Source organism: Hyperoodon ampullatus, assembly GCF_949752795.1.
Source record: "Hyperoodon ampullatus genome assembly, chromosome: 7".
NCBI lineage: Eukaryota > Metazoa > Chordata > Mammalia > Artiodactyla > Ziphiidae > Hyperoodon > Hyperoodon ampullatus.
In genome coordinates this window covers 98,606,862-98,619,389 of record NC_136920.1, presented here as the reverse complement: position 1 = coordinate 98,619,389, position 12,528 = coordinate 98,606,862, and the positions used below count along the sequence as shown (strand labels likewise).

General features: G+C 41.7%; 1 protein-coding gene across 6 annotated transcripts in view; it reads right to left on the bottom strand.

Moving 5' to 3' along the window:
• The window catches only part of CADM1 (cell adhesion molecule 1), a gene marked incomplete at its 5' end in the record, with an annotated part of 326,602 nt that overhangs the window by 97,154 nt on the left and 216,920 nt on the right, over positions 1-12,528 (bottom strand). The window lies entirely within an intron of this gene.

Genomic DNA, 12,528 nt, shown 5'->3' with positions numbered 1-12,528 from the left:
GTACCCATTATAGGTGAACATAGGTTATAATCTTCTCTATTCAAAGAAGTCCTTCTTGGGGATGGAGACGCTTAAGAGAGACTCTACAATACAAAGAGGCTAAGGATTTTCAAGGCAGTTTTCAGAAGTTTCACTAATACCATTCTTGGCTAAATTAGAAAAATGCTTGGCATAAACACTGTATGTGCTGGTTGGATTGGCTGCCAAAGACCCACTGAGATGTGGTATCCCATGTGGATATGCATCTTTAATTAGTCTCAATAGATTTTATATGTATTCAACATTAATCTATACCACCCGTCCCAGACTAAAAGCATGAAAATGGTTCTTCTTAACCACTCTTCCCCAGAAATTTATTCTGTCCCTTCTTCCAGTAAATTCTGAAGGCTCTCTGGAAGGTCTTAAATGTTGGTTTAACAACACTTCTTCTATTATAGGTTTTTTTTTACAAACTTGCAAAGACTATTGCTCTATGATTTTGTTAAAGGCAAAAGAAAGCAGTTCAAAGATGCGTTATTAAAATCCTGACCTGAGACACCAGCCACAGTCTCACACCTGCATTTTAATTGTAGTCATTGCATTTCTCATTTCTATTAAGCCTCCTAGCCAAGGGATTATATTCAGCTGCAACATGTCTTCAGCTGTTGTATCCCAGCTCAGAAATCGGTTTTTTGAGCTCACTCACTCTGAACAGATTTTTTTTTTCTTATTATCAACTAGTTCCCTTGGGTTTCAGGTTTAGTCAAGTGCATATAAATAACTGGTGCTCATATTTTAATATGCAAAAAAACCCCACAAATTAATTTAAAAGTCACTTAGAACTAAATGAAACTTACACAACAACCAGATCGTGATGAGTTTAACCTCAAAAGAAAAAAAAAAAAAAAGAAAATCTTTTAACTCTCCAGCATTCCACGAAGCTTGTTTCCAATAGGCTCCAACATGAGCCATTTCAGGGGGACAAATTCTATGATATTCAGGAATAACTCAGTAATTGTTTATCAGAAGACACTCAAAGCAAGAATATTCCTATGCCCAAACGCTTGAGAAGAGACCTATTTTGATGGAGCTTTATTTATGTCTGGAAGAAAGAAAGCAACATCACAAAGTTTACACAATGGAAAGGCAGACGTAGAGAACAACTTTAACTTCTGCTCATTGGTAAGCAGGTCAGAGGACTTCATATCAGGGTGGTAGGGTCAAGACAGGGCTGGAAAGATAAACCGCTACTATACAGGCCTGTTTCCTCAAGAGCTACTCAGTTGTCTACCCATGAACACACAGTAGATATCCTAGCAAGATACTAGAAGCTGTATTTCTGGTCTGACATGCAGGCTAGAGAACGAAACTGTTTTGCTGTATTAAGTCACCGCCTTTATGACCATAAGTGCTCTAAAAGGTCTAAATGGCTATCTCCATGCTAGATGCCAGAAAACAAAAAAAATATCAAACCAAAAAGTAAAAACCCACAAAACTTTGCCCAACCACAATCAACAGGCTTGACACATCATCACTGTCTAAGTACGTCTATACCTCCACGGTGGTTTATCATTTTGCTATCACATTAATTTTAGAAACGCCTCTTAAACGTTCCTCATTCACTGAACACATAATTCAATTCTGTGCTAAATTTCAAAATAGCTCTTTTAACTAGAAACGAGAAACAAGAAGTCATACCAGATATCAGCTTGATAATTAAACGAGTTCACCAATGTTTCAAAGACAGAGGGGGGAAAAAAAGAAACCCACTGATCTTTGTTACTGGAAACGTCATGATTCTCATAAATTTAACCAAAGAATTAGGTACCTCAAATGCCAGATACAAAAATAAATTGTGTTTGGTTTTTAATTAAGTCTTTGTGTAAAAAAAAAAAATTAGGCCTGGGGGTTTAGATTGTCATTTTACACAAAAGTAAATGGTAAATGCCTTTCTACATGCGAAGCCATTAGATATAATTATGCAATGGGCAAAGTGTGTATCACGCTGTAAATGTCATTTGGTTTTACAGTTATAAACTCATCAACATTTATCAAAACATCGCCTGGAGAGAGAAGACGCCTAGAGCGAGTGACAAATTTAATGCCATCTTTGAAAGTACATGACAAAGAAGTGTCACCAAAAAACATACAACTGACATGCTACAGTGGTGATCTGCATACCCATTTAATAGAAATTCTGTTCTCTCCAGAGAAGTCTCCCAATCACAGCACACTTCAGTGGGGTTTCAACATCTATTTTCCTCCCTGGAAAATCATACCCCCTTCCCCACACTCCTAAATATTGCCATCAGATGTGTGTAATCCCAGCCAACTTCTGCGGGTAGAGGAACGTGTGAGTTCATCCAGATGAGCTTGCGGGTTTGCTTTCAATTGCTTATTCAACCACAAACCTTAGTGCTTCTTAGTTAGTAATCTCTTAATGGGGTTGTGTTCAGATGGAAACCCAGGGACTATGCCTGCCAGGTTCTCTTTAGACAACCAGGGCTTGTTTCTCATTTCTTGCTCTGAATCACGGAACGGCCCATGTGCTTAAGCACGAGCACCGGCTCTGCGAGCACACTGTGTTAACAGTTCTCCTTTCTGAGTGCCATTTCACTATCCCCATCAATCCGGTAGTTATCATCCAGGGAGATTTGTCCTTTGAAAAACAAAATGGCTGGGCTTAAAAGAGTCTGCTTCTCCCCTTCTCCCCATTTCAGTTTCACACAACTTGTTAATACAAAATCTTGACAATGGGCCAGGGTAGTAATGCCGTTGGCAACGTTTCTGTCCTTTGTAGCTCGGTGCCTAAAACCTACCGGGGTGGATGACAACAACAGCAACAAAAGCTGGAACAACAGCCAGCTCTCGAACTGGCGTAAAAAGGAAGTAGATCCCGGAAGAGTTGATGTATATAGTCCTCATGCTGTTATTAACTTCATTTTACCTTTCCTTACCAGCTACATGCTTCAAGCATCTCTAAGTACCAGGATTTCCTGGGTGGAGTCGCTTCCCAGTGACCCAGCAGCTGCAATAGGAGTGCAGAGCTTGTGTCTTCTCCCCAATCTGGACTTGTTTCCCCACAAGCGTTCCTCCTTTTGTCCCTGTCTTGACTTTTCCCACATGTGCTAGTTCCTCTACAAACCCCTTCCCATGAACTTGATACAGGACACCCTCCATCCCCACCATGGTCCCTTTCAGCAAAGGTACATGAGGTATTTTTTCCCATCAATCAAGATTACACATTTCAATCACTCTAAAGGGTCAGTCACCATTCTCTTGAGATTCAGAATTATTAAAAAACACTTGGGGGAAACCCAGTTCTTTCAATTCCACACACACACACACACACACAAAACCCTTTCTCATGTTACATCATTGCTCAGCATCATGTTGCCCCTTCAGCTTCACCATGGTTGCAGGGATACAGCTATTTCTATGTGTTCCCAAAGCAACCCGCTCTCCCCTACTTCCTTCACACCCCTTTGCTGCCTGATTAATTCCAATTCATTTTTCAGATCTCTGCTCAGATACCATTTCCTTCATGAGACCTGACCGGACTCCACCCTTTCCAGATAGGCTCAGGATTCCTATAGGGTCAGTCTCACAGCACCCTGTGTTTCCCCATCTCAGGACTTACAAGCTCTTAAATCACTTTACAACATAAGCTTAGGAAACAGATGCTTTAGTGTTTCCCATCTATAAGATAGGGAGAAAATTCTGTCAATTAAATGTGCGTGGCATATAAGATTGAAGAGAAAAGGTATATACAGTTCTTTGATAGAAAAGAAACATATGAATTCAAGATATTATCATTATTTGCTCCTCTTGTATTTTGCAAATCACTTATTAAATAACAAGTGAAGCACAACTAAAAATAGAAGTATTTTTAAAGGGATTTTAGAGGGGGTTGGAGGGAAAGGAGTAGAAATGTGTTATAGTTAAAGGTTCATTTTAACTATTCTAAGAGGACTTGGTGAACCTTAATAAGGAGACAAGAACGCATTAGAGGATAATGTGCACTTGCTATTTAAGGTTCTACATTTCTTGCTTGCCACTAACAGAGATGTATTTTTTCTTTAAATTCAAGCTGATCCCATTAGCACCAATTTTCAATTTCCCAGTCTTTTCAAATAGCCACAGAACATCCAGAAAACAAACTGTCTATTCCATGATCGTTTAGCAGAGGCTTAGTTATTACCATTACCTGTGTTTAATTTCAAGCTTGCCAACTCATAGCTTTGGAAAGAGGGAAGGAGAAAACAGGTTCTTTAAAATTGATGTGTTTTATCATTACCCATCATTAAAAAATGATGCTGTTGTACCATTTCAGAAGTGGTAGGCAGTGAATATTTAATGCTCATGCTAGTATTTATTAATTTTGCCTTTCTACAGTTCTTTATCGAATGGCTATTTTAAATGACTATGATTTCTATTTCTTACAGATTCTCTGGCATTTCATTTCTACTTGCAAAGCATTTGTATCTGTGCTTAAGACGCTACCCAGTAATACCTATAAATCGAGGAACTGTTTAAAACAACAGGCACCATCAAGATTAGGAGGGAAAAAAGTCACACGTTTGGGCCTTTGTTAAAGAGACAGCATATGGGAGAAGAAAGCATAGGGGCAGCACGCCACTCACAAATCTCTCTGTAGAATAGATTAGACCAACGTAACAGAGCCAAGGCAACAGACAAAGCTGGGTGGAGACCAATAGAGAAATATACATGAGAATACGCAGTACATCCTCACAATGAAAAATAGAATATTATATATAAAGTCGTACATTCCACCATATCACTTGGAGGGTTATCAACATATATATTAGTTTTGTGTTCTCATCACATCATAAACATCTGGATGGCAAAAGCTGTTTTTGACATATACATTTATTTTTCATGTATCTAGAAACTAACTTACTCCATTTTTATTGACAAGTATGCCCTCTTTGATAATGAGTCGTCGATTGAAATACTGCAAAAAGTTCCATGGGTGCTAATGAGCTATTTCTACCCCGTGTGCTCAAATCTCATCTCTCTACTAAGCCGGCAGTCTGGTTCTGAGCACCTGAAAACTCCCATTCTCCTGTCCTCATACTGTCACCTGTCCCCTGTTTCTTCCCCGCACTAAGCATCCTACCAGCTCTGCAAAAGCGGACAAAGAAAATTCGATCTGTGCCGAACACTAATAAAGACCACATTTTCTCAACAAGGTTGCCTCCAGCAAATTGCGAGTCTGAGGGTAAAGTACAGAGTGGGGGAGGCTTGTCAGCAAAGGAGAATCTTACAGTTGGTAGCCAACAGCCAGCCTGAGTAGACAAGAACATAGTGCTGGCCAGCAACACCATGCCCACCACAAAGGTGGCCATAGACATCTCTTCTGCTGGGATAAGTTTTTGTTTTGTCTTACCTATTATTTTTCTTGCGGTACGCGGGCCTCTCACTGTTGTGGCCTCTCCCGTTGCGGAGCACAGGCTCCGGATGCGCAGGCTCAGCGGCCATAGCTCACGGGCCCAGCCGCTCTGTGGCATGTGGGATCTTCCCGGACCGGGGCACGAACCCGTGTCCCCTGCATCGGCAGGCGGACTCTCAACCACTGCACCACCAGGGAAGCCCTTACCTATTATTATTGTACAGCACTGACACCCTGGAAGCTGACGATCAGCCACCGTGCTCTAATGTTGCTACAGAGGCTTGATGAAAGCACAGCCTGACAAAATACACAGGGCTCACAACTCCCTGAAATGCAGGCTAAAAGAGTAAGGTACGCTTTTTTTCAATTGAGTAGCACAGAATCGCAGAACACCATCATTAGCAATGACAACAACAACAGTCCACTGAAATCCTGGTGACCATTCCACTGAATGTCAAGATCAAACCAGAACTTAACTAGTAGGAGTGCTAGTTACAATCACCCCAATCCATCCTATCTCATGACAGAGGTTACGGCAATACAATGTATGTGGTCAAATAGGTAAAAAAAAAAAAAAAAGAAAAAAAAAGGCGGGGGTGGGGGGACTGAGAAGCCCTTCTGTACTCTGTAAAGTCTCTCCTCCAAATAGGGTTTCCACGCTATTCTCCTGCCTGCTTCACAGGAAAGAGGCCTTCTATTGAGGCAGGGAAGGCTGCCTGTGATAATATTTTAACTTTTCGCTCCATGGTCATCATCAAATGACACTGATTGTGCATGTACTACAGACAATGTTGAAACTACAAAAATGAATCAGCTACATTTCTCTTTCTCAAGGACCTCAGGGTTTAGTGGTAGAGACAGGACAGACAAGTAAAAAGGAGAAGAATACAAAGCCCGTTGTGCTGAGCACTGAGTGAGGGGTGTGGGCACTAAGCTCTGTGGAACTCCTTTTCCTGCTGCTTGCCAAGGTGCAGTATTCATTCCCATCATCAGTTTCTTCCACCCCTGATATCATACTTACAGTCTCATGTATCGCTCTACCTACCCTGCAATTCTTGTCCCCTCCCCAGTCATGTCCTCATGCCCGTTTCACAGCTGCCCATCTGTACAATAAATTCCCTCCTTACCATGTCCTGTGGATTGTCATGAAGCCTTGCCTGACTTTGTTGCAGAAAAGTGATCTTTCCTGCCTCTTTGAATTCCATGTGCACTGTTATAAATGGAAATAATAAAAATAATACCTTTTCATGAGCTAAAATGAGAAAAAATGTGTATGTAAAGCACTCAGAAGAGTAATCAGCACATAGTAAATGCTCAGTAAATGTCAGCTGTATGTATTATTGGTCAGGTGATTATAATGGCATGTGGTAGATATAAGTAAGTTAAAGAAAAAGCACTTGTTCTCCAGCAATTCAGGATTTAGTAGGATAGATAAGACAGGTCTTCATTGAATAAGACAGGATATGTCTTATAGAAGACAGGATATGATAAAGATCCTGTGAATGTTCCAGAGGAATGGGCGAAGCAGGGCCTTACTCGGAGATGATGATTGAGGGCTCTGAACGTCGGGGAAGAAAATACAGCCTTTAACCTTTGGATGCTGCAAAGTGAGAGAAGGTGGTTAAGCCTATGAGTGTGGATGGAACGGAGTGAAGAGGTATCATGTACCACACCATCCTTCAGGAAGAGGAATTCTACAGAGGTTAGAGATGGATGCTGTGTGTGTGATGAAGGTGGGAAGTGGGGGGACCACAGACATGCAGAGACTACCCGAGAGGTTACGGGAGCATTGCCAGGCAAGCTGAGGCTGGCCTGAATGAGGGCGGGAGGAGCAGCAGTCATAAAGAGGAAAGACCAGATCCTAGAATCACAAAGGAGAAGTTACACAGCCTGCTCTGAATGGTGGTGTGGGAGAAGCATGGAGAGAATGCATGTAAATGCCAAGAGTGAGTCTGGAGGGCTAAGACTCATCAATGAAGATGCAAGGCCTGGAAGATACGGGCAGGGAAGACAGATGGTGTATTCAATAGCTGAGTGATGTGTAGCTCTACATTTTCAAAGCATAAAGAAAGATGCGGGGCTTCCCTGGTGGTGCAGTGGTTGAGAATCTGCCTGCCAATGCAGGGGACACGGGTTCGAGCCCCAGTCTGGGAAGATCCCACATGCCGCGGAGCAACTAGGCCTGTGAGCCGCAACTACTGAGCCTGTGCGTCTGGAGCCTGTGCTCCGCAACAAGAGAGGCCGCGATAGTGAGAGGCCCGTGCACCGCGATGAAGACTGGTCCCCGCTTGCCACAACTAGAGAAAGCCCTCGCACAGAAACGAAGACCCAACACAGCCAAAAATAAAAATAAAAATAAATTAATTAATTTAAAAAAAAAAGGAAGATGTGGATTTGGGAGTCATGTAAATCAAGATGACAGTGAATCAGGCCCTCAGAGGTCACTGGAAAGTAGGCAAGACAGTCTCTAAGAACGTCATCCCTCCCAAGTCCACCTCCTACCAGGCCCTTTGTCAACAGACCCTATAACAACACACAAATCAGAAAATTAGACGCACTAGCACTTATTTCTAATTACAGTATCATGATATAGATGTTCCTAGGTTACAAAAATGGAGTTTGAGTACAGTCGATGCCTATTAATGGGCTATCAAGTGAAATCGGCCACCTTTAACATTTTTGACCCCTCAAATCAAATATTTCACAAAGAGCACCTAACATAAGTGTCAGGCTACGAAAATCCTGTGCTCAGCCTTGACCTTCGCTTGAATATTCAAGATCTACTTTATGCTAAAATTGCTTTTCTTTTCTAAATGAAAAACAGGTAAGAGCCCCGGGATCTGTACCTGGGATTCTGTATTAGATAATGCAGAAAAATTATGCTCTTTTGTTTTCCACATTATAGGAGAAGTCTAGAGAAATATTTAAGGGCCAGGGTAACTGTTGCGACTCTCCAGATTTTATTGTGTTATCCTGTATCAGTAATGAAATAATTCCTCTGCAGTAGACAATATCCAAAACAAAAGCCATTCAGCAAGGATGAGAGGGGGGAAAAATACATGTAATTTTTCACACATACCCCAATATATTAAGCACATATTTTGCCACAGGCACCAGATTCAGTTTAATTAGAACAGCATTCCTTCCTACATCTGAAATATTTAGCTCCTACCCAGCTCACCGTGCTGCAATGTTCCCTGGTCCCCAAATGAAATTACAGCAAGCCAGCACCCTAGGAGGAGTGTGAGACTTGAATACTGTAGGGCGGTAGAAAGCTGAGCCCCTCTCATCAAAGGACAATGGACTTGGCTGCACTGTATGCTAACATCAAGCCACTGGATTTTAATCCAGTGAAATAAAAGCTTCAATTAGTAAGACATTTGCTATCCAGTTAAGGATGTGAATCTTGAGTTAATAACCTCTACAGACTATCTTATTTCTGTTTTTAAAATTATAAGAGAAGGAGCACAGACAATGTGGTATGTGCAGGAAATGCATCGGTAGTGGAAATATCAAACAAATACAGCACCTTTTCTGGGATACTCTCAGAAGACCAGAAACTCATCAGTTGCAGCTGGCTGTCCTACTCATCCAGCACTTGGATTTAGTAGTAGATGTACATGTGACCACATAATGGAATGCCTTCTTTTCACTAAAATGGAATCTGTGCAGTTTTTTTTCTAGAGGGCTTATAAAAATAAGCTTTTTATTGCTTGCATCTCCAAATTGCTTTATTTGGCATAGTGATGAAAAATGCTGGAATTTATATATAATGTAGCCACCAGATAAGAAAGGAGGAAAAGAAAAGGAATAGGGGATTAATTATCAGTCCTACAGAATGAACTTTACCCTGATAAGGTAATATAATCCCTGTAGGCAGAGAAGATGAAAAAATTATAGCATGCCTAATACACAGACAGTTATTCATATTGTGTACAAATCAAAGCAGGCCTCATGCAGCAGTGATGGCTCAGATCCTCACAGATCCATGGTGCATCGCCATCATCAGAACAGAATAAGGCAGCTTGCTCTGGGTGTGCGGCCACACTGCGACCAGGCCAGCAGGCTAGAGTATACCCAAAAGGTACATCTTCTGTCAAGATGTGGCTTTATCAACAAGTTTACTGATTTACCTAGGAATGTGGTCTCTCACTGATTAATGAGGAGGAATTCCACCATGACAAGTAACTTATCCTTAATGTGTCCTGCTCAAAAGTAGGCAGCAAAGAGCCACACAGCTCCCTAGACAGTTTGTCAATTTCAGCTTCTCAATGGAACAGAAGTAAGAGCTCACTAATGACAACTGCGGGGACCATGGCCCCTCTGGTGGTGACCTAATGTTACCTATTAATGGATTGGACTCCCAGTAGATCAGGAAACCCACCCAAGTTCAAGGCAGAATCTATTTCTCTCATTAGGGAAAAGGGCTGAAAGAGAACCAGGCTGTGTCTTTTTGCCTGAGCCTTCCTAAAGGCACGGGTCATGGAAGACCCTTGACCACAGTAATGCCAAGCCATTCTGAGCCACCAAACTTCTCCAGAGCATAGAGGGTGAGCTCTTTTGAAGTACAGGGAAGGCCCCAGAACTCCCAATGAAAATAAATAATAAATAATGGGAGTATTAATTCCACCAAATCAAGGGTTTGGCTCTGGAGAATTTTTCCCCCCTCAAGACTTGAGCTTAAAGAGAATACCAAGATAAATGTTATTTTTACCTCTTGGGGGGAAATGGATTTTTTAAAAGGGGGACAAAGATATTTTCAAAACAATTCTCCAATATTTTTTAGCCAATATCCTATTATTAATTATGCATAAACTTATTTCAAAGTTGCTGAGTTTTTGTAAATCATTGCTCTCTAGCTTAAGATTCTGAATGGCCACTGCCAGTTTCATCTGCCAAATAATGAAACTTGTTCTTCAAGGAAATCATTTAGTTCTATGAGAGTTTAAAATGAGTCAGCTAAAAAAGACGGATCTTCAGATCCAGGGCAAATATGCAGTACAAGGTACACCTTAAATGGAAATACATGAGCTGTCTATAACTACAGTGGTTTTCAATGAAAAAAAGCTTAGCTCCTATGACAAAAAAGAATTTCCTTTTCAGCTAAACAACTGATGTGCAAGAAGTAAGTTAAAAGTCATAATACTGTATTTAATGAAGAAAGAAACAAAACACTTTGTCATTGACATTTAATCATAGTTTAATAAGTGGTTCATTTTTCAGGTGTACTTCTATTTACAACACAATCTCAACTGGCTGCACCAAGCGCAGCAGGGATCAGTGACATACAAGTCGTCCATCTTGGAGTTTTACTGAAACCGTCGAGTTTATCTGAATTTGGTAAGTTGCTCCTGGCCCCTCTCCTTCTAATGACTATTTTTGGTAGGCCTTTAATAAAAATAAGTGTTGGTAAGTGAGTATTGCTGATTAATGCGTGCCAAGTACTATGGTGGTTTTGTTATGCAGGCCTCTCACTGTTGTGGCCTCTCCCGTTGCGGAGCACAGGCTCCGGATGCACAGGCTCAGCGGCCATGGCTCACGGGCCCAGCCGCTCCGCGGCATGTGGGATCTTCCCGGACCGGGGCACGAACCGGTGTCCCCTGCATTGGCAGGGGGACTCTCAACCACTGCGCCACCAGGGAAGCCCTATGGTGGTCTTTATATAGATTATCTCATGCTATCTTCACAGTAATCTCATGGGATAGGTTCTGTGATTAACCTCATTTGGCACATGAGAAAACAGAGAGGCTAAGTAATCTGTCTAAGGAGCACAGCTGAACAAGTGCCTAAGCCAGGATTCCAAACCAGGTTCATCTACTCTATGGCCTAAATATTTAATTTCCAGGATATTATCACACGTGTACTTTCTAAAGTGCAATGACCTAGATAACGTCATCACGAAGAAAAGTAAAAGGTAAGACACGGCATCTATATCCTCAGTGTTCAAATATGAATCCAAGCAAGAGGTATCTTAAGTTGAGGTATCTTACTGAGGAAACTACAGTTAGCAATCTGGGTTAACGATCAACACTGAGGTTCCATCATACTACTAGAAAAACAGAGCCTAGAATGCCCATGGGCTTCGTTCTTTCATTCATTTCCAGGAAAATGTTGGTTATTTGCCCTCTGAGGAGGTGTGAGGGGAGGACCAAGGGTTCTCCCAGGGGTTGTCAGAGCTGATAAATGACCAGGGTAACTCTCCATGGAGGCTGCATTTTGGCTTTCTAGCCAATGCATCTTCATATACGAATCTCAACAGGCGAAGGTAGCAGAGACTAGAAGGGCCATGGATGAGGGCACAGTCAGGGTCTTGGAAATACTTTATAGGGACAAGAAAGGGTCTATAAATGAGGACACATTGATATTAAAATGGAAAGGAAAACTAAGCGGGATTAAGAAAGAGCCCAGGGTTTATAGTAAAATAGGGTCTTCCACAGAGGTTAGAAATTACTGGCCTTTAACATATACCAAGGCAAATGGCCCCATGAATCCATCTTTTGCCTCTCTGTGGGCTGAATTATACTGCACACGATATACTAAAGACAGCCATGATCAGTTTTTATAGCTTTGAGGAGTGGCTTTTTAGTTTAGGTCGCATTATGAGAACAAAACAAGTGGTCGTGCATCGTAACATTTTATGGGCCTGCTGCTTCTTACAGTTTTCTAAAATTAAGCCCTTAAATTATACTCCACCCTCATTAGGAAAACAGTCCCAGAAAGAGGACAATATTTTAGAGGTTATGCAAAAGAGGGGATGGTAGGTCTGGAGAGCCTGGAGTATAATTAAATTGATGGGCCCTGAGGAAGGAAGGATGTGGTGGCAGAAAGAACACACATGGCTGCCTGGGAACCAGTCAGCTGGAGTTCACTAGCCAGAAGCAAACAAGGTTCAGAGAACAGCCATTTTCAAATTATAGAGCCTCATGCAGGAATGCAGTGGGGGGAACCATTTCTGTGCAAAGCCAAAAGAAGAGGAGGAAAGGGAAGAGATGCTAAGTAAACTGGTGTTGACTGAGTATTCTCCATCCACTGGGTGTTGTGTAAGACCCCTACCGAGTTTTAAAAGGCAGCATAAAAAAATAAAATAAAATAAAGGCTATTTCTCTCAAGGGAGTTACCATCCAGCTGGGGAGACA